Below are 23,930 nucleotides of genomic sequence, written 5' to 3'. Positions count from 1 at the left end.
CTGATTGAAAAGGGATGATGTCTCGAATGAGATGGCTTAGCCGATCGGGCCGAGATCGGAATCTGTGTAAGAACACGGTGCTATTATGGATGAAATTATGAATATGGTTGATGTCTCAGATGAGATGGCCTAGCCGATCGCGCCGAGATAGGACTCCTTGTAAGAACACGGTGGTATTCTGGATTGTGGCATATTTGCACTAAAAACCATCCAACCTAATAATGCGGGAATTGACTTAAAAATCTATGTGATCCTTAACTTGATGTTTTAGTGTTATTTAAAGCTCATATCGCATTCTTGACTATTTCACCCTGTATTATTATTCATTCTATTGAGACAGTGTTTTAGTTTTACATACTAGTACTATTTGACAGTACTAACGTCCCTTTCGCCGAGGGCGCTGCATCTTTAAATGGAGGCAGGTGGCTCCATAGCAGACAGTGTTGATCACAGATAGTGTTGCATCCTCTTCTCGGCAGACTCGGTGAGCCCCATTTCATTCTGAGGTCATGTATTGTACCTTTTGTTTATATTGTGGTCACTTTTTGAGGTATAGCAGGGGCCTTGTTGCCGGTACCATCTTTACTCTCTTTTGTATCTTTAGAGGATTCGTACACACTATGTGGGTTGTATATGGGGTGTTAGAAAGGTCAACAGATCATGTTGTATTTTGGGCTCTTGTTCCACTCAGTCATAAGGATGTATGTATTTTGAAACTTAACAATGATGTAACAAAATGAAACGACTTAGTAATGTATATATGTATGAACTTTCTACTACCTATCTAATAAGAGCATGCCTTCTCTGGATCATAGGTGAGTCGGGTAGATAGTGTCTAGCAGGCTTGCTCAACCGGGTCCACCCGGTTGAGCGCCGGTCGCGCTCCCCGACGTTGGGACGTGACAAACTTGGTATCAGAGCCTAAGGTTATAAAGTGTCCTAGGATGTCTCGGAGCCGTGTCTGGTAGAGTCCTTTTTATCGGTGTGTTGTCGACCACATCTATAAGTTGGAGGCTATTTGGACATTTAGGAACAATACCCTTCTTTGATATTCTGGATCGTGCGATGAAACTAATTGTGCAGCTGTTCCTCCTCTAACTCGTGCATTCCTTTAACTTTCAGTATATGGTACCTAAGAAGAGAGCAAGAACTGGCCAAGGGGCCAATGCTGCTTCAGGAGTGGTAGTTGACCCTCTATTTGATGATACGGGTGAATACCCAAGGGGTGAGAATAATCCCTCGACTGCTTCACTGCCTGATTCCACTACACCTGGCCAGGCCACACCAGTCCCTACACCTACTAAGGGTGCGACGGTTCCTCCACCCGATATTCCAGTTCCACTTCCAGCCCCAGCTTCCGGTTCTGGTATTTCTGATGGGGATCTTAGGGGAGCTATTCAGATGCTTCTCAGGCCGAAAGATCGAATGTTGCACCCACACCTTCTAGCCCACAAGGGGATTCTACTAGTTATAGGGTGAATAAGTTTCTGCAGTTGGATCCTCCGGTGTTCACGGGTGCTAATCCCGAGGAGGACCCGCATGACTTCATTGATGAGATGCATAAGACTCTCCGGATTATGCGTGCTACTAAGACGGAGGGAGTGGAGTTGGCCGCCTACCGCCTGAAAGAAGTGGCCTATTCTTGGTTCGAGCTGTGGGAGGACTCTCGAGAGGAGGGGAGCCCTCCTGCGAGGTGGAGTGAGTTTGCTGACGCTTTCATGGACCATTTATTGCCGGCGAGACTAGGGCAGCTCGTGCCGCAGAGTTTGAGAACCTTAAGCAAGGAAGTAAGAGTGTGTGGGAGTATCACATGGAGTTTGCGTGTCTATCTAAATATGCCATTCTCATATTTCCTACCATGGAGGCTAGAGTGCGCCAGTGTGTGCAAGGCCTTAGCCCCTTAGTTATCAATGAGGCCGCTACAACTGCCTTGAATTCAGATATGAACTATGGGAAAATGGTAGCATTTGCTCAAGCTACAGAGGACCGTATGTTGAAGAATAGAAGGGAGCGAGAGGGTACCAGCAAGGCCCGATCCGCGGGCAACCCTAGAGATTCATTTGGTGGTGGAAGATCAGTTTTTGGGGGAGGGTCATCAGGGCCATCCCAGTCTTATGCTCAGTCTTCAGCCAGTGCACCGCCAGCGGGGCACAGTCAGCAGTAGGGGAGTCGCTTCAGGCCCAATCAGGGCAGCAGGGGGCCACACAGTCAGGGCCAATAAGGAGGGAGATTGCAGCAACAGCGAAGGCCCCCATGCCCCAAGTGTGGAAGGATGCATATGGGGATCGGCTACCAGGACCTGCCGGTATGTTACGGGTGCGGAATGAGGGGTCATATTTAGAGGGAGTGTCATTTATCCCACAGGGTGCAGGCAGGGGCACAACACAGCCATCCAGTTCTACAGCTGCTACATCTTCAGCACCCCCCAAGCTCGAGGTACTCCGTCACCAGCAGGGCGTGGTGCAAATAGGGGTGGTGCGTGCAGATAGGGGTGGTGCGTAGAGTTCAGGAGGACCCAGCCATTTTTATGTTATGAGTGGTCACTAGAGTGCAGAGGCTTCTCCAGATGTTGTCACAGATATATTGATTGTCCAAACTCATGATGTATATTCTCTTATTGATCCCAGTTCCACCTTGTCCTATGTTACCCCTTATGTTGCTATGGAATTTAGGATAGAACCGGAACAGCTTTATGAGTCGTTCTCTGTATCTACTTCGGTTGGCAAGTCTACTGTGGCCGCACGGATTTATAGGGGTTGTATTGTCACGGTACGTGGTCGGGACACCGTTGCCGATCTCATTGAATTGGGGATGGTCGATATTGATGTAATTATGGGGATGGATTGGCTTTACTCATGTTTTGCCAAGCTCGATTGCCGAACTAGAACTGTGAGGTTTGAATTTCCAAGTGAGCTAGTTGTTGAGTGGAAGGGGGATAATGTGGTGCCAAGGGTAGGTTTAGTTCTTACCTTAAGGCCACGAAGATGATAAACAAGGGGTGTATCTTTCACTTGGTCCGGGTTACGGACACCGATGCGAATCTGTGCCAGTTGTGTGCCAGTTGAGTCTGTGCCAGTTGTGAATGAATTTCCCGAGGTCTTTCCTGATGAACTCCCTGGGATTCTGCCAGATAGGGAGATTGATTTTGGGATTGATGTGATGTCAGGCACACAGCCTATATCTATCCCTCCCTACGAGATGACACCAGCATAATTGAAGGAACTAAATGAGCAATTGAAGGATTTTTTATAAAAGGGTTTCATCTGACCGAGTGTGTCACCATGGGGTGCACCAGTCCTCTTTGTGAGGAAGAAAGATGGATCACTGAGGATGTATATTGATTACCAGCAGCTCAACAAAGTCACAATCAAAAATATGTACCCATTACCAAGAATAGATGATTTGTTTGATCAGTTACATGGTGCTAGATACTTCTCCAAAATTGATTTACGATCCGGGTATCACCAATTGAAGATCAGAGAGCAGGATATTCTGAAAATAGCTTTCAGAACCCGATATGGGCACTTTGAATTTTTGGTAATGTTTTTTGGGCTAACAAATGCCCCGGCAGCTTTCATGGATCTTATGAATCGGGTTTTCAAGCCTTTCCTCGGCTCCTTTGTGATAGTGTTCATCGATGATATTCTTGTGTATTCACGAGGTCGGGAGGACCATGCCGATCTTCTCAGAGCAGTGTTGCAGACTCTTCATCAGCACCAATTGTACGCAAAATTTTCAGTGTGAATTTTGGCTCGAGTCTGTCACGTTCTTAGGTCATGTTGTCTCTAGAAAGGGAATTAAGGTTGATCCTCAAAAGATTTTAACAGTAAAGAATTGGCCTAGACCTACAATGCCAACCGCGATTCGCAACTTCTTGGGCTTAGCAGGGTATTACAAGAAGTTTGTGGAGGGGTTCTATACTCTTGCCTCTCCGTTGACTAAATTGACTCAGAAAGCGGTTATGTTCCAATGGTCCGATGCTTGTGAAAGGAGCTTCCAGGAGTTAAAATCGAGATTGACTACGGCGCCAGTGTTGACCCTGCCAGAGGGTACATAAGGGTTTATGGTATGTTGTGATGCTTCAAGGATCGGGCTTGGGTGTGTATTACTGCAACACGGCAAGGTTATAGCTTATGCTTCTAGGCAACTCAAGAATCATGAAAAGAACTATCCAACTCATTACTTAGAACTTGCGGCAGTGGTTTTTGCATTGAAGATTTGGCGTCATTATTTGTATGGGGTCCATGTGAATGTATTCATGGACCACAATAGTGTCCAATATATTGTCAAGAAAAAGGAGTTGAATCTGAGGCAGAGAAGATGGCTTGAGTTACTCAAGGATTACGACCTCAATATTCTGTATCACCCGAGGAAAGCCAATGTTGTGGCGGATTCTCTTAGCCCGAAATATATGGGTAATTTGACTCACTTGGTGGCATGTCAAAGGCTGTTGGCCAGGGAGGTTCATCAGCTAGCCAGTTTGGGAGTTCGTCTTGCGGACTATAGTGAAGGAAAGGTAATTATGCAGTAGGGCTGAATCATCGCTTGTTGTGGAAGTCAAAGAGAAGCAATACAACGATCCATTGTTGGTACAGCTGAAGGAGAGGATTCATAAACATAAGACTATAGCTTTTGTGCTTGGCATGGATGATGGTACACTGAGGTGCCAAGGGCGACTATGTGTTCCGAATGTAGATGGTTTCCGGGAAAGAATCATGATCGAGGCTCACGCTTCTAGGTATTTTGTGCATCTGGGTTCTACAAAGTTGTATCACGATCTCAAGAAACTCTATTGGTGGAATGACATGAAAAGTAATGTGGCGTACTTTGTGGCAAGGTGTCCGAATTGTCAACAAGTGAAGGCTTCATCAACAGCCTGGTGGGTTGGCACAAAACATAGAAATTCAAATATGGAAGTGGGAAATGATTAATATGGATTTTTTGGTAGGATTACCATGCACTCCGCGCAAGTTTGACTCAATTTGGGTGATTGTGGATCGGCTCACGAAATGAGCTCACTTCTTGCCAGTTAAATCTACCGACACAGTGGGACAGTATGCTCAGTTGTATATAAAGGAAATAGTCAGGTTGCATGGCACTCCAGTTTCTATCATCTCCGATCGAGAGGCTCAGTTCATGGCAAATTTTTGGAAGAAATTTCAGCAAGGTTTGGGTACTCAGGTGAATCTTAATACAGCGTTCCATCCACAGACGGATGGGCAAGTAGAGCGGACTATTCAGACACTTGAGTACATGTTGCGTGCTTGTGTTCTTGATTTCAAAGGTAGCTAGGATGATCATTTTCCACTCATAGAGTTTGCTTATAACAACATCTTTCATGCTAGTATTCAAATGGCACCATTTGAGGCATTGTATAGTAGGAGATGTAGATCTCCCATTGGGTGGTTCGAACTGGGGAAGCAGAGTTGATAGGGCCAGACCTCGTGCATCAGGCTATGGAAAAAGTTAAGACCATTAAGGAGCGGTTGAAGACTTCTTAGAGTCGTCAGAAGTCCTATTCGGATGTTCGTCATAGGGATTTGGAGTTCAAAGAAGATGATTGAGTATTTTTGAAAATTTCCCCCATGAAAGGCGTAATGCGATTTGGTAAGAAAGGGAAATTGAGTCTTAGGTATGTCGGAGCGTACAGAATCATTCATAGGATCGGTGAGGTGGCGTACAAGCTTGAGCTACCATCCGAGATGTCATTAGTGCACCTGGTATTCCATGTGTCCATGTTGAAGAAGGTAGTTGGAGATCCGTCCGCTATTGTGCCGATTGAGACCACTGAGGTTAATGAAGAATTGTCATATAAAGAAATTCCAGTTGCCATTCTTGAAAGACAAGTCCAAAAGTTTAGAAATAAAGAAATTGCCTCCGTGAAAGTGTTATGGCGAAACCAGCAGGTTGAAGAGGCCACTTGGGAGTCCGAGGAAGAGAAGAAGAAGAAGTATCCTTACTTGTTTGAATAGCTGTGTAATCCTTTTTATGAACTTGTCGCCTATGAATTTTGTATCACTTGTTCAGTTAATGTAAAGGTGTTTCTTTTGATTATATGTTGTTTACATGAGGCCACGGTTGGTATTTTTATGATTTATGTTACATCGTTGGTTTATGTACATATTTTTAGGATGTGATTCTGGGGCTCTCTGACAGGTGGATAGGCCTAGTTACGAAGGAAACTCTAGCGAAATTTTCGAAAATTTGGGGAGTTAGTTAAATTTGGGGCTACTGGAGTGGGCTATGAAAAACTGAGTTGCATAAGCTTCTAATAGTGGACCCTAATCCTCATTCAAGGACGAATGATCTTAAGTGGGGAGGATGTAAGGCCCCGTAAAAGTTTTCCTAAAAACCCGGATTCTATGATGCCGAAGTAGGCGTAGAGATTAATAGTAATAGCAAGGGATGTAGACATAGAGGTTCGAACTTTTAGGATTGAACAGTGCCTGGGGAGTTGAAGGAAAATGTTGGGCAGAAGTAGGCATTTCTGCGTCCCGTTCTGCGGCTACAAAACCACTCTGCGGACCGCAGAATGGTCGTAGAGTGAGGCAGTTTTCTGGGGCATTTTTTATGTCAATTTCGAGGCCAATTACGCGACCGCATAACCGTTTCATGGGCCGCACTTTGGTCACATAGTCATCCTTATACGTTTGCAGAGGGAGGTTCTGCGGCGCATTATGCGACCGCAGAACAGGTCTGCGGGACGCATAACGGCCGCAAAGTGAAGCAGGCCAGCCTAGTTCCCACAGCCACCTTACGCGGTCATTTTGCGGACTGCATAATCATTATGCGGTCGTATATGCGACCGCAAAACCTGTTCTGGAGCTTTATTTTGGGGGTTTTTAAACCCGACCCTATTCCGTTAAAACACATCCCATAGACCATTTTGAGCTTATTTTTGATTTAGAGTGAGAGAGAGAGAGAGTCCTAGAGGGAGAAAGTGATCTTCATCAAAAATTCTTGCTTAAACCTTTGAAGATTAGCAAGAGAAGCACCCTAGGTCTTCATCCCAAGATGTAAGATTCTATCACCAAGCTCTTAAATTCGAAATATAACTGGAATGGGCAATTAGTAAGATAGTTCATGGGGATGGGAGTGCTTACCTTGCATGCATGTATTCTTAAGGTACGTGGGGAGGTTGTGAGTTAAAGATAGAAAAGAATGAGGTGTGGGATGGTGAATACTTTTATAAAAGGGCCATAGAACCTTAATACACACATAGTGTTTGATAAAATGCTCAAGTGAGCTAGAATCATGATCGTTTTCCTAAGTTTTAGTTCAATATTTGCTATATTTCTAAAATAAATTGAAGTTGCTAATATTCAGGAACATCTTAGAGTTTTAAGAAGCTCAATTGAGGTATGTTGGCTAAACCCCTTCTTCTTAGAATCGAATCCCACGGTGTTCGTGTAATTGGTATAAGTCCTAAATTGATCATTACAGAATTGGCTATTCCTAATGTGTTTGTGTTGAAGGATGTATGTTCAATATTTATTCTAAATGCTTCATCATATCATCTTGCCAATTGAGGATGTGTTCAAAATGTGGAATATGTGTTAGAAATGTCGATACTTCATGTCAAGATCGAATAAAGGTTGTTATGCCAAATTGTATGAGAAGCCTCTATGTGCCTAAGGTTCCCAAATTGCTCATATGTGAATTTAATGTCTTGAATGGGAAGCCTAATTGTTGTTGATAATGATAATGATGTTTGAATGTGGAAAAGAACCTGAATCATGAAATACGGCCAAGCGCCTAGAATAACTTTCTGATTGGGGCCACTCGTGCCATTGTATTGAAAGAATGGGAAAAAAATATGAAGTGAGATAACTGATTGAAAAGGGGTGATGTCTCGAATGAGATGGCTTAGCCGATCGAGCCGAGATCGGACTTCATGTAAGAACACAGTGGTATTGTGGATGAAATTATGAATATGGTTGATGTCTCAGATGAGATGGCCTAGCCGATCGGGCCGAGATCGGACTCCGTGTAAGAACACGGTGGTATTGTGGATTGTGGCATATTGGCACTAAAAACCATCCTACCTAATAATGCAGGAATTGACTTAAAAATCTATGTGATCCTTAACTTGATATTTTAGTGTTATTTAAAGATCGTATTGCATCCTTGACTGTTTCCCCCTGTATTATTGTTCATTCTATTGAGACAGTGTTTTAGTTTTACATACTAGTGCTATTCGGCAGTACTAACGTCCCTTTTGCCGGGGGCGCTGCATTTTTAAATGGATGCAGGTGGTTCCATAGCAGACAATGTTGATCACAGATAGTGTTGCATCCTCTTCTCAATGGACTCGATGAGCCCCATTTCATTCTGGGGTCATGTATTGTACCTTTTATTTATATTGTGGTCACTTTTTGAGGTATAGTCGGGGCCTTATTGCAGGTACCATCTTTACTCTCCTTTGTATCTTTAGAGGCTCTATAGACACTATATGGCTTGTATATGGGTGTTAGAAAGGTCAACGGATCATGTTGTATTTTGGGCTCTTGTTCCACTCAGTCATAAGGATGTATGTATTTTGAAACTTAACAAATATGTAACAAAATGAAACGACTTAGTAATGTATATATGTATGAACTTTCTACTGCCTAACTAATGACAGCATGCCTTCTCTGGATCATAGGTGAGTCGGGTAGATAGTGTCTAGCAGGCTTGCTCGACCGGGTCCACTCGATTGAGCACCGGTCGCGCTCCCCGAGGTTGGTGCGTGACAGCGCCGCAAACCTGACCTCAAAAATGGCCCATCCCTGCCTCACTCTGTCTCACTCTACGACCCTTATGCGGTCCGTAGATTTATTCTTCGACCGCATAATGGGCCGCAGAAATGTCCTCTTTTGCAATAATTTTTCCTTTACTCTTCATTGCATTGTTCATCCCAAAAAGTCCGAGCCATTCAGCACCACGGAACATTATTTTCTTTATACAATCCTCAAACACATAAGTCCAATTCGGCACCACGAAACATTATTTTCTTTTGCAAAATTTTACTGGGCTTTACACTTAAGTGCTTCGAAATTGTCCGGGGTGTTACATTCTCTCCCGCTTAGGATCATTCGTCCTCGAATGAGGGTAAAAATCCGTTATTAGCATCCAATGTGGCCCAACTGTTAATTCACACTCACCAGTAGTATCAAAATTTGGCTAACTCCCTAAATTTCCAAATATTTTGCGAGAGTCTCCCTTGTAACGGGGCCTATCCACCCGTCAGAGAATCCCAGAAACCAATCCTAGCAACACATACACAATTCGATGATGCAATATAACATAAGAACAACACCAACCGTGGCCTCAGAAGCAATATATTACCAGAAATGGAACACCTTTAACATCAATTGTACCAATGACACATAATTCATAGAAAGTAACTCTAAGAATTTTCATAGATCACAACTTTATAAATACATGGCTATTCAAACAAATAAGGATACTTTTTCTTCATTTCTTCCTCAGCCTCCCAAGTAGCCTCTTCGAAATGTTGGTTTCGCCATAACACTTTCACGGAGGCGATTTCTTTATTTCTCAACTTTCGAACTTGCCGATCAATAATAGAAATTGGAATCTCTTCGTAAGTCAATTTCTCATTAACCTCAATAGTCTCAACCGGAACAATGAGAGTCGGGTCTCCTACTACATTCTTCAACATAGACACATGAAACACCGGGTATACTAATGACATCTCGGGTGGTAGCTCAAGCTTGTATGCCACCTCACTGATCCTCTGAATGATTTTGTACGGTCCGACATACCTCGGACTCAATTTCCCTTTCTTACCAAATCGTATTACACCCTTCATGGGGGAGACCTTCAAGAATACCCAATCATCTTCTTTGAACTCTAAATCCCTACGACGAACATCTGAATAGGACTTCTGACGACTCTGAGCAGTATTCAACCACTCCTTAATTATTTTAACTTTTTCCATAGCTTGATGTACGAGATCTGGCCCTATCAACTCTGCTTCCCCAATTTCGAACCACCCAATGGAAGATCTACATCTCCAACCATATAAAGCCTCGAACGGTGCCATCTAAATGCTAGCATGATAGCTATTGTTTTAAGCAAATTCAATGAGTGGTAAATGATCATCCCAACTACATTTGAAGTCTAGAACATAAGCATGCAACATATCCTTAAGCATCTGAATAGTCCGTTGTGCCTGCCCGTCAGTCTGCGGGTGAAAGGCTGTACTAAGATTCACCTGAGTACCCAGAACTTGCTAAAATTTCTTCCAAAAATTAGTAGTGAATTGTGATCCCCGATCAGAAATGATGGAAACTAGAGTGCCATGCAACCTGACTATTTCTTTGATTGACAACTGAGCATATTGTTCCGCTGTGTCGGTAGCCTTAACCGGCAAAAAGTGTGTTGATTTCGTGAGTCGATCCACAATCACCCCAATCGAGTCAAAGTCCATATTAATCATTTCCCACTTCCACATTGGAATTTCTATGTTCTGTGCCAACCCACCGGGCCTTTGATGTTCGGCCTTCACTTGTTGATAATTTGGACATCTCTCCACAAAGTCCGCGACATTTCTCTTCATATCATTCCACCAATAGACTTCCTTAATATCATGATACATTTTTGTAGAACCCGGGTGCATAGAGTACCTAGAAGTGTGAGCTTCAGTCATAATTCTTTCACGGAGACCATCCACATTTGGAACACATAGTCGTCCTTGGTACCTTAGTGTAGCATCACCCATGCCAGGAGAAAAGGTCATGGTCTTATGTTTATGAATCCCCTCTTTCAATTTCACCAATAATGGATCGTTGTATTACTTCTCTTTGACTTCCATAATATGCACAATTACCCCTCCTTCACTAGAGTCCGCAAGACGAACTCCCAAACTAGCCAATCGGTGAACTTCCTTGGCCAATGACCGTTGATATACCTCCAAGTGTGCTAAACTACCCATAGATTTCCGGGTAAAAGCATACCCCACAATATTAGCCTTCCCCGGATGATATAGAATATCAATGTCATAGTCCTTGAGTAACTCAAGCCATCTTCTCTGCCTTAGATTCAACTCTTTCTACTTGAAACTATATTAAAGGCTCTTATGGTCCGTGAATATATCCACATGGACTCCATATAAATAATGACGCCAAATTTTCAATGCAAATACCATCGCCGCAAGTTCTAAGTCATATGTTGGATAGTTCTTTTCATGATTCTTAAGTTGCCTAGAAGCATAAGCTATCACCTTGCCATGTTGCATTAATACACAGCCACGCCCAATTTTTGAAGCATCACAATATACCACAAATTCATCTGCACCCTCTAGTAAGGTCAACACCAGTGCCGTAGTCAATCTCAATTTCAACTCTTGGAAACTCCTTTCACAAGCATCTAATCATTGGAACTTAATTGCCTTCTGCGTCAATTTAGTCAACGGAGAGGCAAGGGTTGAGAACCCTTCCACAAACTTTCTGTAATACCCCGCTAAGCCTAAGAAACTGCGGATCTCTATTGGAGTTGTAGGCCTCGGCCAATTCATCACAGCTGCAATTTTTTGAGGATCAACCTTAATTCCTTCACTAGAGACGACATGACACAAGAATGTGATAGATTCAAGCCAAAATTCACACTTTGAAAAGTTTGCATATAACTGGTGCTGATGTAGGGTTTGCAGAACTACCCTAAGATGATCAGCATGGTCCTCTCAACTTCGTGAGTATAAAAGAATATCGTCATTGAACACTATCACAAAGAGTCGAGGCAAGGTTTAAATACCCGATTCATAAGATCCATGAAAGCTGCTGGGTTATTTGTTAGCCCAAAAGATATTACCAAAAATTCAAAGTGCCCATATCGGGTTCTAAAAGCTGTTTTCGGAACATCCTGCTCCCTAATCTTCAATTGGTGATATCCGAATCATAAATCAATTTTGGAGAAGTACTTAGCACCCTGCAATTGGTCAAACAAGTCGTCTATCCCTGGCAGTGGGTACTTATTCTTGATTGTGATCTTGTTAAGCTACCGATAGTCAATACACTTTATCAGTGACCTATCTTTATTTCTTACAAAGAGGACCGGTACGCCCCAAGGTGACACACTTGGCCGGATGAAACCCTTTTCTAACAAATCTCCCAATTACTCCTTTATCTCCTTCAATTCTATCGGTGCCATTCTGTAGGGTGGAATAGATATAGGATGCGTTTCTGGCATCACATCAATCCCAAAATCAATCTCCCTTTCTGGTGGGATCCCAGGGAGTTCATCCGGAAAGACTCCCAAAAATTCATTCACAACATGCACAGACTCAAGTATAGGTGCCTCAGCATCGATGTCCGTAACCCGAACCAAATGGTAAATACACCCCTTGTTGATTATTTTCGTGGCCTTAAGGTAAGAAATGAACCTACCCTTCGGCACTACATCATCACACTTCCACTCAATAAATGGCTCATTTGGAAATTCGAACCTAACAGTCCTGGTTCGGCAATCAAGCTTGGCAAAACAAGAATAAAGCCAATCCATCCCGATTATCACATCAAAATCGACCATTCTCAATTCAATAAGATTGGCCATGGAGTCCCGACCACGCAACGTGACAACACAATCCCTATAAACCCGCACGACCAAAATAGACTCACCAACCGGAGTAGATACAAAGAACGGCTCAAGAAGATGTTCCGGTTCTATCCCAAATTCCATAGTAACATAAGGAGTGACATATGACAAAGTAGAACTTGGATCAATAAGAGCATAAACATCATGAGATTGGATAGTCAATATACCTGTGACAACATCTGGAGAAGCCTCTGAATTCTGGCGAACCCTCATAGCATAGAAACGGTCGGATACTCCCGAACTTTATGCTCCATCGCTAGCTACACCATGCCCTGCGGGTGTTGGAGTTCCTCGAGCTGGAGGAGGTGCTGTGGATGTAGTAGCTGCTGAACTGGATGGCTGTTACATGTCCCTACCGCCACCCTGGCGGGACGAACGACAATCCCTTTGAATATGACCTCTCAATCCGCATCTGTAGCGTGTGGGTAAGTCCATGTAGCATATTCGTAGGTGAATCTTTCCACACCTAGGGCACGGGGGCCTCCTTTGCTGCTGGAATCTACCACCATGACGACCCTACTGATGGATCCCATATTGCCCTGACTAGGCCTGAAACGACTCCATTGTTGCTACTGACTGAGCCCTGATGGTGGTGCACTAGCCGAAGACTGAGCAAAAGACTGTGATGGACCTGACGACCCGCCCCTGAAGGCTAACCTTCCGCCACCAGAAGAACCACCAAAGTTCCCCACAGACCGGGCCTTATTACTACCCTCTCGCTCTATTTTGTTCCTCAATTTGCGGGTCTTTATGGCTTGAGCGAATGCCACCATCTTTCCATAATTCATATTAGAATTCAAGGCAGCTGTAGCGGCATCATTAATTACCAAGGGACTGAGGCCTTGTACTAACCGGCGCACTCTAGCCTCCATAGTAGGCAACATGTAAATACCATACTTGGACAGGTACGTGAATCTCATGTGGTAATCCGGCACACTCAGGATACCTTGCCTCAGGTACTCAAACTCAGCAGCACGAGCTACCTTAGTCTCAGTAGGGGAGAAATGATCAATGAAGGCATCGGCAAACTCACCCCACCTCGCCGGAGGGCTCCCTTCTTCATAGGACTCCTCCCATAGTTCAAACCAATAATATGCCATCTCTTTCAGGCTAATTCCACTGCCTCCGTCTCAGTAGCACGCATAACTCGGAGAGTCTTGTGCATCTCATTCATGAAGTCATGGGGATCCTCCTTTGGGTTAGTACCCGTGAACACTAGAGGATCCAACTGGAGAACTGTTCACCCTGGAACTAGTAGAATCCCCTGGCTGACTGGAAGAAGTGGGTGTAACATTTGATCTCTGGGCTTGGGAAGCCACTATTTGAGCCAACATCTATATGGTTCCCCTAAGATCAATATCAGAAACACCAGAATTGGAAGCTGGAACTGGAGGTGGAACTGGTATATCAGTTGGAGGGACCGTTGCACCCTCAGTAGGTGTAGGGACAGGTGCGGTCTGATCAGTTGTAGTAGAATCAGACAGTGTAGTAACCGGAGGAATATTCTCACTCCTTGGGTTCTCACCTACATCACCAAATATAGGATCAACTATCACTCCTGGGGTGACATTGGCTTTTTGGCCAGTTCTCGCCTTCTTCTTAGGTGCCATATACTGAAAGTTAAAGTAAAGCACGAGTTAAAGGAGGAACAATCTTACATCCAGCTTTATCGCACGATCAAGAACATAAAAGAAGGGTAATATTCCTAAATGCTCAAATAGCATCCTAATTATAGATGTGGTCGACAACACACCGATAAGAAGGAATGTACTAGACATGGCTCCGAGACATCCTAGGATACGTTAAAACCTTAGGCTCTAATACCAAGTTTGTCACGCCCTAAAACCGGGGAGCGCGACCGGTGCTCAACCGAGTGAACACGGCCGAGCAAGCCTATTAGATTTCCTTCTACCCCAAACTCATCCATGAATGGAGATAATACAAATGGACAAGTATTAGACAAAAGGTGTTTATGTCTACAATACCAATTCATTACCAATAGTTTCATCATTTTTAAAGTCTCAAATGGACAAGTAATACAACCACAACATAGCATAGTTTGACTTTCCCAGCACCAATACACAACCCATACTATGTCTATGGAGCCTCTATAGATAAAGAAGAGTACTATGATAATGCCAGAAATAAGGCTCCGGTTATAGCTCAAACACAATACGCAAAGAACAAAAGATACATAACCCCGAAATAAAGTGGGGCTCACCAAATCAGCTGGGAAGAGGATGTACCACTATCACCGATCAATGTCTCCTGCTATGGAACCACCTGCATCAATTGAAGATGCAGCGCCCCGGCAAAAGGGATGTTAGTACATATGGAATATTACTAGTATGAATGACAAAACACTCTCTCAGTAGAATGATAAAAAATACAAAGAAGAATATCATAATATCAATGGAAGCCTTAGACAACATCAAACCTCAATTTAGGATCAAGGCAATGTTCAAATAAATTTTCATATCTCACATTGGGAGATTTTTCGTACCGATATACCATCGCACTCTTAGCACGGAGTCGGATCACGACCCCATCGGCTAGGCTATCTCATTAGAGACATCAACCATAATTATTCTCAATATCAATACTACCGTCTTTAACACGGTGTCCGATCACGACCCAATCGGCTAGGCTATCTCAATAGGGACATCGACCACAATCACAATTTCAATTATAATTTCCAGCACAATCATCACCATATGTGCGGCATGGTGTCCGATCACGACCCGATCATCTAGGCTGTCTTATTCGAGACATCAACCTTTTTACATCAATCATTGCATCTCATACTTCTTTCACATCTATTCACTTCATTGGCACTAATGGCCATAATTATAAAATCATTCTTGGCACGTTGGCTGTATTTAGTATTTCATGTTCACCTTTTTCACTTTCTAACATCAACATCCTCAACAACAACAACAATATTTCAAATCAAGGCATGTAGTACATATATGAACAATTAAGAATCTAAGGCATGTAGTACATATGTGAACAATTCAGAATCTAAGGCACATAGAGATTCTTCACAAAATTTGGCATAATAGCCTTCATTTGAACTTGACTTGAAGTCGATCATTTTTAATGCATAGCCCATATTTTTAATGCATCCTCAATTGATAACATAACATAAATAAAGCATTTGGGATACTTGTTGAACAATATATCTTTCAACCCAATCTTACTCGGAATAGGCAATTTTATGATGAGCCACTCGGAACTTATATAAATTACATGAATGTCGTGGGATTCAATTCTAAGAGAAGAGTTTAGCCCACATATCTCAATTGAGCTTCCTTAAACTCTAAAATATTCTGAAATTCTTAGCAACTTCAATCTATTGTATAAATATAACAAGTTACACCAAAATTAGGAACGTAAATATAACAAATTGAACCAAAATTGTATAACAAGTAGAAATATGCAACGTCCTCTTTTGCCAGAATTTTTACTTTACTCTTCAGTGCATTGTTCATCCCAAAAAGTCCGAGTCGCAGCGAGCTTGCTCGCCGTGAAGAATTTATACAATCCTCAAACACGTAAGTCCAATTCGGCCCCATGAAACATTATTTTCTTTTGCAAAGTTTTACTGTGCTTTACACTTAAGTGCTTCAAAATTTTTCGGGGTGTTATAATAACGCCATAACCTTTTTCCATATACATATAATATATGCATATATAACGCCATCTGGTCATGGGTCAATGTACATATATAAATTCATGAAATACATAAGAAATACGTTAATAAAATTTCTCGGAATGTCATAAGATCAATATGCCTTTCGGATAACTTTATCAACTATGTATTTTTCTGAGACCCATGAATAGAAGATATAATAATATGTCACGTGGAGAATCAAGAACATAGACACCCCTGGTACTTCTATGAATAGAGTCAATTATGAAAGTTGTGTGTTAGCTCGATTCGTTTGTGTCGTACGAATTATGCCAAACAGAAATAAGGGATAGCATTAACATACCTGAGTCGATTCTCTTAAAAATCCTTCCCACATCCGTCAAACGCGACAAAACATGTAACGGCAGATCGAAGTAGGGAAAAATCCGTTTGATATTCTTGAGAAAGATTGTACCGTACTCTCTTAGAATCACAATTCCCACGTTCCTAAGTAGTCTTGTATGATTTTTGTAGCAAATCACGTTGCTATCATTTTGTATAAGTTTGCTGAAGCAATTTATATTGTATTGTAGAGATAATGTAATGAATTAGAGAGGTCTTTAACCTTTGGGTGTGGCCCCCACTTTTGGAGATTAACTTATCATAAATTCCCCTAAACATGCCACCTAATTATAAAGACCAAGGAGTCATTGATGCTTAAGTCCCTTGCTGCCACATTCCCATAGCCCCACTTAAATAATTATCCACAAACTTCTAATTCATTTGTTAACTTTCCACTCAAATCAATAATTAACCAATTATCCACATAATTAAGAATTATCTCAAATTACTTAAAATATTAATCACTTTTAACACACTTTATACACCTTACTATCATGATCATGTGGTACCTTGTATGGCACAAGTCTATTAATACCAGGTATTATAGCTTAGACCGTATTTTATTCCAAAATGACAAACTTCGACGAAACTCATTTTCTTCGATTCGTTCACCCTCTCACCTTCACGAATTTACTTATCACTTGTTTGAAATAGCATAATACTTATAATCTCAAAATAATCTCATTCATGTGTTTACGTCGATTAACTTATGACGAAACTTTAACGAACGAAAATGCGGGATGTAACATCTCATTTTCGAGCTTTGATCAATTTACTTATGGCGTACTTTCACGTATGAAAACATGGGGTGTAACATCAAGTAGAACTTTAATTGATTGTAATGTAGGCTGCGGGACGGGTAGGATACATTTAGATATAAGAGTGACTACACCTACCTAAGCACTTTAATACCTATATTTCATTGTTCAAAACCCCACATTTATGTCAAACCATAAATCCACCTTCACATCATATACATTAACTCCCTACTTCTTTAAGACAATTACATCAAGAGTTACCACTATCAATGAATACTTTTCACAATCATACATTTATTTTTTTTCTTTCTTTCTCAATTCAAGTGGCTCTTACTTTTTCAATACAGTGCACATTTCTCCTTATTTTATTAGTTCCACTCAAAAGCCAAACCAACCACCCCACACTTCAACAATTACAAAGTTCATAAAAAATTCAAGTGCTCACGAGAGGTAAAAGGTTCAAATAGATGGTCAATTCAAAACAAATGGGTAAGGTTTGTAATGTGGTTTCCAAAGAAAAATGATTATAGGCTCAAAGAGGTTAACTACGATACATAACAATTAGGTGGGTAAAAGCATATAACTGGCTCAATAAAGAAATGCCCATATTACTTCCAAGACTGAACAAAACTACTATTTTGCTTTGCAAACACACAAAAAAAGTTCTAGACATCAAATGCAATGCACAAAATAACACAAAACCTCGCACACACATGGCACACAACTCGCTCAAGATTGGATTATCAAGAGTCAAAAACTTAGGTACCATACACTTTAAGGTACTTATACAAGAGTCAAAAACTTAGCCTAAGCATCACAACTAAAGCACTTACCATTCTCAAGGCATAATAAAGTTAAGAGATATTGCTTTTAATTTAATTCATTGCACAAGGTTTCCTACTACTAACAAAAATAAAACTAACTACATCAGGTTCAAATAAAATCCTTGGAAAAGAACCGTAGCACAAATAAAACAAAGGGGTAATTAATACACTACCTAACAAAAGAAAATCTTTTCGTCGTTTTCTTTCTACTTTATTCCCTAGAGAAACCCGTCGAATGATATCAATCGTCGGGAAAAATCGAATTTTTTTCAATTTTTATGGTTTTTTCAGTTATTTTCTATCTCTAACTACTAAAAAAAACTAAACTAATGCATATACATATAACATACAACATATCCCCCACCCCACACTTTAAGTTGTGGCATGTCCCCATGACACACAATTAAAAAGCATAAGGTAAAGAACACTTCCCTGAACATCTAGTCGAGGTCTGAGTCGAAGTCAGGATCCATTCCTCGCCTTCGGACTAATGCTCACATCAATGCAGACAACTTCTTCTCAGCCTTTTTGGGGTGCACCCCACAGTTATCTATTTCACTTGCCGCAACCTTCTCTTTTGAGCCCTTCACTTTCCACTCAACACTTGCAGCTGGTTTCTCTTTTTCACCCTCGTTTCTACATTAATCTCGAAAGTTACAGTCTCCTCACCCACTCGAAGCATGAGCTTTCTCTCGTGTATATCAAATATTGCTCTACCCGTTGCTAAGAATGGTCCTCCTAAGATAAGGGGACCTCCTTGTTCTCCTCCATATTCACTACTATTAAATCTATAGGAAACAAGAACTTATCTACTCGAACTAAGACATTTTCCACAATCCCCTCGGGTATCAGAGTCATTTGGTCTGTCAGCTGCAAAGATATTGGCAGTGACCTTATCTCTCCAATCTCCTTCTCCAGTTTCCTGTAAATAGATAGAGGCATTAAGTTAATTAAGGCACCAGAATCACATAAAGATTTATCAAAACTAATAGAGCCTGAAGATCAAGGTATAGTAAAACTCCCTGGATCTACACACTTTTGTGGGAGTTTGTTTTGCAATATAGCACTGCAATGCTCTGTGAGCTTCACCACTGAGGTCTCTTCTATCTTCCTCTTCTTTGTCAGGATCTCATTCGAGAATTTAGCATAAACTGGCATTTGGGAGAGCACTTCTGTGAATGAAAAATTTACATTAACCTATTTGTCCAACTTTTCTCTATATAGCTTTTGAGGAAAAGGTAGAGCAGGCATATGCTCGCTCTCATTAGATTCATCCCTTCTCAAAGTTTCCTCCTTCTTCTTTTTGTCAGCTCCCCTCTTGCCTTTCTTCTTCTTATCACTGTCATTCTTCAGTTGCTCCCCACTTTATTTTGCAATTATCACATCTTTTTGGTTTGGGGTGGGATCTTTCCACTCTTGTCCACTTCTCAAGATCACTGCATTCATTGTTTCTTTGGGAGTTCTCTCAGTATCAGCGAGGAGAGTTACTAGAATCCTCTCAGACAAAAGAGTGGCTAGCTGACCAACCTTTCTTTCCAAGTTTCGAAAACCAGTATCTATTTCTTTGATAGCTGCTCCATATTCCTGTATAGTTGCACTATGAGTTTCAAGCCTCTCATCAGTTTTGATAATGAAAGCCTTCATTAGATCCTCTAGACCGGGTTGAATGGGTTGTTGAGGCTGAAATTGCTGCCTTGCTGATTTTGGTACGCTAGAGCTTCTTGTCCCTACAGTCTGAAGTACCTCCAGGTGAACTCCATCAAAAACCGGGGTGCCTCTGACCCATCACATTATAATTTCCCACAGCATTTACTTCCTCAGTCGAGGCTTGACACTCATGAGTAGGGTGTCCTCTTTCACATATATCACAAGATGCGTGAGGCTCACTTTGTATCGAGGCTAAGGTCAGCTTCCTTATCTCTTTGGCCATAACGTAAAGTTGTACCTGCACAGATGTCGTAGCATCAACTTGGTGAACACAAGTTGTTCTTATTTTAGCACTCTCATAGGGCCACTAATTTGCATCTTCAGATAACTCGTCAAGAAATGTGACTATCTCCTCTAGAGTCTTCTTCATCAACAGAGCTTCAGCTGCATTGATGAATACTCTACGTGAGGCTGGTGTCAATCAATCCCAAAAGTCCTGGATTTGCATCCAGAGTTCAATTCCACTATGTTGACACTTTCTAACTATCTCCTTAAACCTCTCCCATGCTTCAAAAATAGTTTCCGTCTCTTTCTGGCAGAAGGTATGGATTTCTCTTCTAAACTTGCCAGTCTTAGCCGATGAGAAATATTTATCAAGAAATGTTCTGGTCATCTCATCCCATGTTCGAATCGATCCATTAGGTAAGCTTTGAAGCCACTGCTTTGCATCATCTTTGAGTGTGAAGGGGAATGCCCTTAAGTAAACTGCATCTTGTGATACACCATTGTATTGAAAGGTGTTCATAATCTCCTCAAAGTGCATTAGATATGTAAGGCCCCGTAAAATTTTGTAAAGAAATTTATGGTTTCGTGGTGCCGAGGTAGGCTTATGTGTTTGAAGATTGTTAAACAGTGCATTGGGGAGTTGAAGAAAATCTTCAGAAATGTAAGGCATTTTTGCGGTTCATTCTGCAGTCACAGAATTGATCTGCGGACTGCAGATCTGCCGCGAATTGAAGCAGAGATATTGTTGAATTTGTAGGTCATTTCTCCGGTCCATTATGTGATCGCATATGCACTTTGAGGACTGCATTTCAGTTGTAGACTTGGCATGAGGAAATCTAGAATATGATTCTGCGGTCCAGTCTGCGGTCGCTGAATAGGTCTACAGACCGCAGAACTGTCGCAGGCTCGGTCAGGCGAGTCCAGTTTTTTGGCATCATTTTCACGGCCATTATGCGGGCTATATATCGATTATGCATCATGGTCTGCGATCGCAGACCCGGTTACGGCAAGTTTAAGTTTTGGAAATTTTACCCGATCCCATTTTTATAAAAAGACTTTGGGGGTCATTTTTAAGGGTTTCATCTGATATTTTTAGAGAGAGGTAAGAGTATTTTAGAGAGAGAAGGAGGAAACCTAACATTATAATCATCCATTCTTGCCCCAATCTTCAAGAATCAAGGAAGTCAATCACAAGATCTTCATATAAGAGGTAAGGTTCTAACCCTAGTCTTCAATTTTGAATTTGGGGTGGAAGTTGGTTAATGGAAGTATGAATCATGGGTGTGGGAGTGTTATGTATGTATACATGTACTATCAAGGGTTGTGGATAGATCATTGACCTAGTATGGGTGAACTCTTGGTGTTGAGTTGGTTGTGGGGTAAAGGAAATCTTGTAAAAGGACCTTGCAACAAATTTGCACACATAGTGTTTGATAAAATTCTCAAATGAGCTGGACCATGAACTTCTTCATAATTTGTGTTCAATTTTGCTATATCTCTAAATAAATCGAAGTGGCTAGGATTTCCGGAACATTGGAGTAAAGTAAAAGGCTCGAAGTAAGGCATGTTGGCTAAACTTCTCTCCTAGAATTGAATCTCATGAAGTTCTTGTAAGTCCCGAGTTATTCTTTACAGATTGATTATTTCGAATAAGCCTTGTGTCCAAAAGATATATTCTCAATATGTATTCCAAATATTCCTATTATGTTATGTGCTATTTGAAAATGTATTCAAAGCATGGGTTGCATACCTAATTGTTATAACATCAAGTCGTTGCCCAAATGAAAGCTATTATGCCAAGTTGTATAAGAAATCTCAATGTGCTTAACGTTCGTATTAAAGTCTTGAATATAAATGCTTTACTAGTGATGACCCGTAATGATGTTTGTAAGTGAATGAAGCGAGTATGAGATGTAGAAATGTGGCCATCATGCCAAGAATGAGAATTACATTTGTGGGCAATTCTGCCAATGAAATGAAAGAATGTGTGAAATAGTATGAGATGAGTTTTGACTCATTTATATAATTAGTGTTCTATGATCAACCGTGACAAGTACAAGTAAGTGGTAGTATGAACGGGAACTGTGGCCGTTGCCAAAACGAGAATCATGAACTTAGCTAGTGACCCAAGATGACAAAGAGGTATATAATGAGGTGTAAAAGATACGTCCTATGCATAATGATGATGAACCATAAGAAAAGAAATTGGGTCTATGTACCATTGAAATCTACTTAATGATTGGTCATGCATGTGTTAATGTAATGAGCTATGTCTTTCCATGATGAGCATGAACATGAAGTGTTCCAATGATCCGGGATCTTACGACCTTAAAAGTAGCGTTAGTCATGTCGCTTGAGTTTATACATAGTTGTGTGCATAATGATGTGTTATGAACCCTATGGACGGTCTATGAAATGCATAGGTATAATGTGTTATGAACCCTATGGACGGTCTATGAAACGCATAGGTGCATTGTGTATGGAGTCCTATGGATGGTCTATGAAATGCATAGGTATATTGTATATTGAATCCTATGGACGGTCTATGAAATGCATAGTCATATTGGGTATGGAATCCTATGGACGGTCTATGAAACGCATTGGTATATTGTGTATGGAACACTATGGATGGTCTATGAAATGCACAGGTGTATTGTGTATGAAATGTATAGGTTACGGTATGAATAAACACTAGGATGGTCTATGAGACGCATAGGTATATAATATGACATGTGAACACTAAGAATGGTCTATGAAATGTATGGTCGTAAAATAAGAGAGGGATATGGACAGTTTAGTGAGACGCATTATTAACGCAGGCAATAGGTGCCACTTTCATTGGTGTTGTTTGTACATGTTGTTTCAATTGCATTATATTATGTATTCCACGTATAGTTCATATGGCTCAGTTGATCCTAAAAGAGGTTTAAAGTGATATAAGTATAATAAGACTTGAAATTTGAATATATGGAATGTTTCATAGTTCCTTGATGTCCTTTATTTACCTCTCATTGAAGTTACCGTATTTTCATATGTTATTATGCCTGCCTTACATACGAGTACTATTCAACATGTACTCACATCCCTTTTGCCGGGGGCGCTGCATCGTTTAATGGATGCAGGTGGTTCCACAGCAGGCGGCATCGATCAGTAACAACAGTATATCCTTCTCTCAGCTACTTGGTGAGCCTCATTTCATATCGGGGTCATGTACCTTTTGGTTTCGCATATATTGTGTTTTTAGGTATAGCCAGGGCCTTGTTGCCGACACTATCCTAGCACTCTCTTGTACCCGTTAGAGGCTCCGTAGACATGGTGTGGGTTGTACGTTGGTATTGGGAAGGTCAAACTAATGATGTTGTAATTGTATCACATGTTCCATTTCTAAACTATGAATATGTAATGTAACATTTTGGGGACTTATGAATGAAGTAGCTAATAGTAATGAATTGATGTTGTATACACGATCTCCTTAATGTCTTATTAATGAAAAGATATCTTCTCGTTATTCATGGGTAATTTTGTGTAGAAGGCATCTAGTAGGCTTGCTCAGCCGGGTTCACTCGGTTGAGAGCCGGTCACGCTCCCCGAGTTTGGAGCGTGAAAAGATGTGTGTTTGGATCTTCGGTCATCTTTCCTCTGAAGACATAACAATTCTGAAGGGATTGAAGTAACCCTTGGTTCAACTCGAAATTGTTAGCTGCAATTGGGGGTGGTCTCACACTTGATAAGCCTTGATTGTAGACCGGTCTAGCATAATTGCCAAGTGGTCTCCCAGGCATGGAA

At 41.4% G+C, this 23,930-nt stretch overlaps 1 non-coding gene across 1 annotated transcript; it reads left to right on the top strand.

Moving 5' to 3' along the window:
* The first annotated feature begins 20,377 nt into the window (after positions 1–20,377).
* LOC142174325 (small nucleolar RNA R71) lies at positions 20,378–20,484 on the top strand. Its single transcript, XR_012703590.1, has one exon. It is a non-coding gene; the product is annotated as a small nucleolar RNA R71 (small nucleolar RNA).
* Positions 20,485–23,930: the final 3,446 nt, after the last annotated feature.

Source organism: Nicotiana tabacum, chromosome 2 (genome assembly GCF_000715075.1).
Source record: "Nicotiana tabacum cultivar K326 chromosome 2, ASM71507v2, whole genome shotgun sequence".
Lineage (NCBI taxonomy): Eukaryota > Viridiplantae > Streptophyta > Magnoliopsida > Solanales > Solanaceae > Nicotiana > Nicotiana tabacum.
This window is presented reverse-complemented; position numbering and strand designations above follow the sequence as displayed.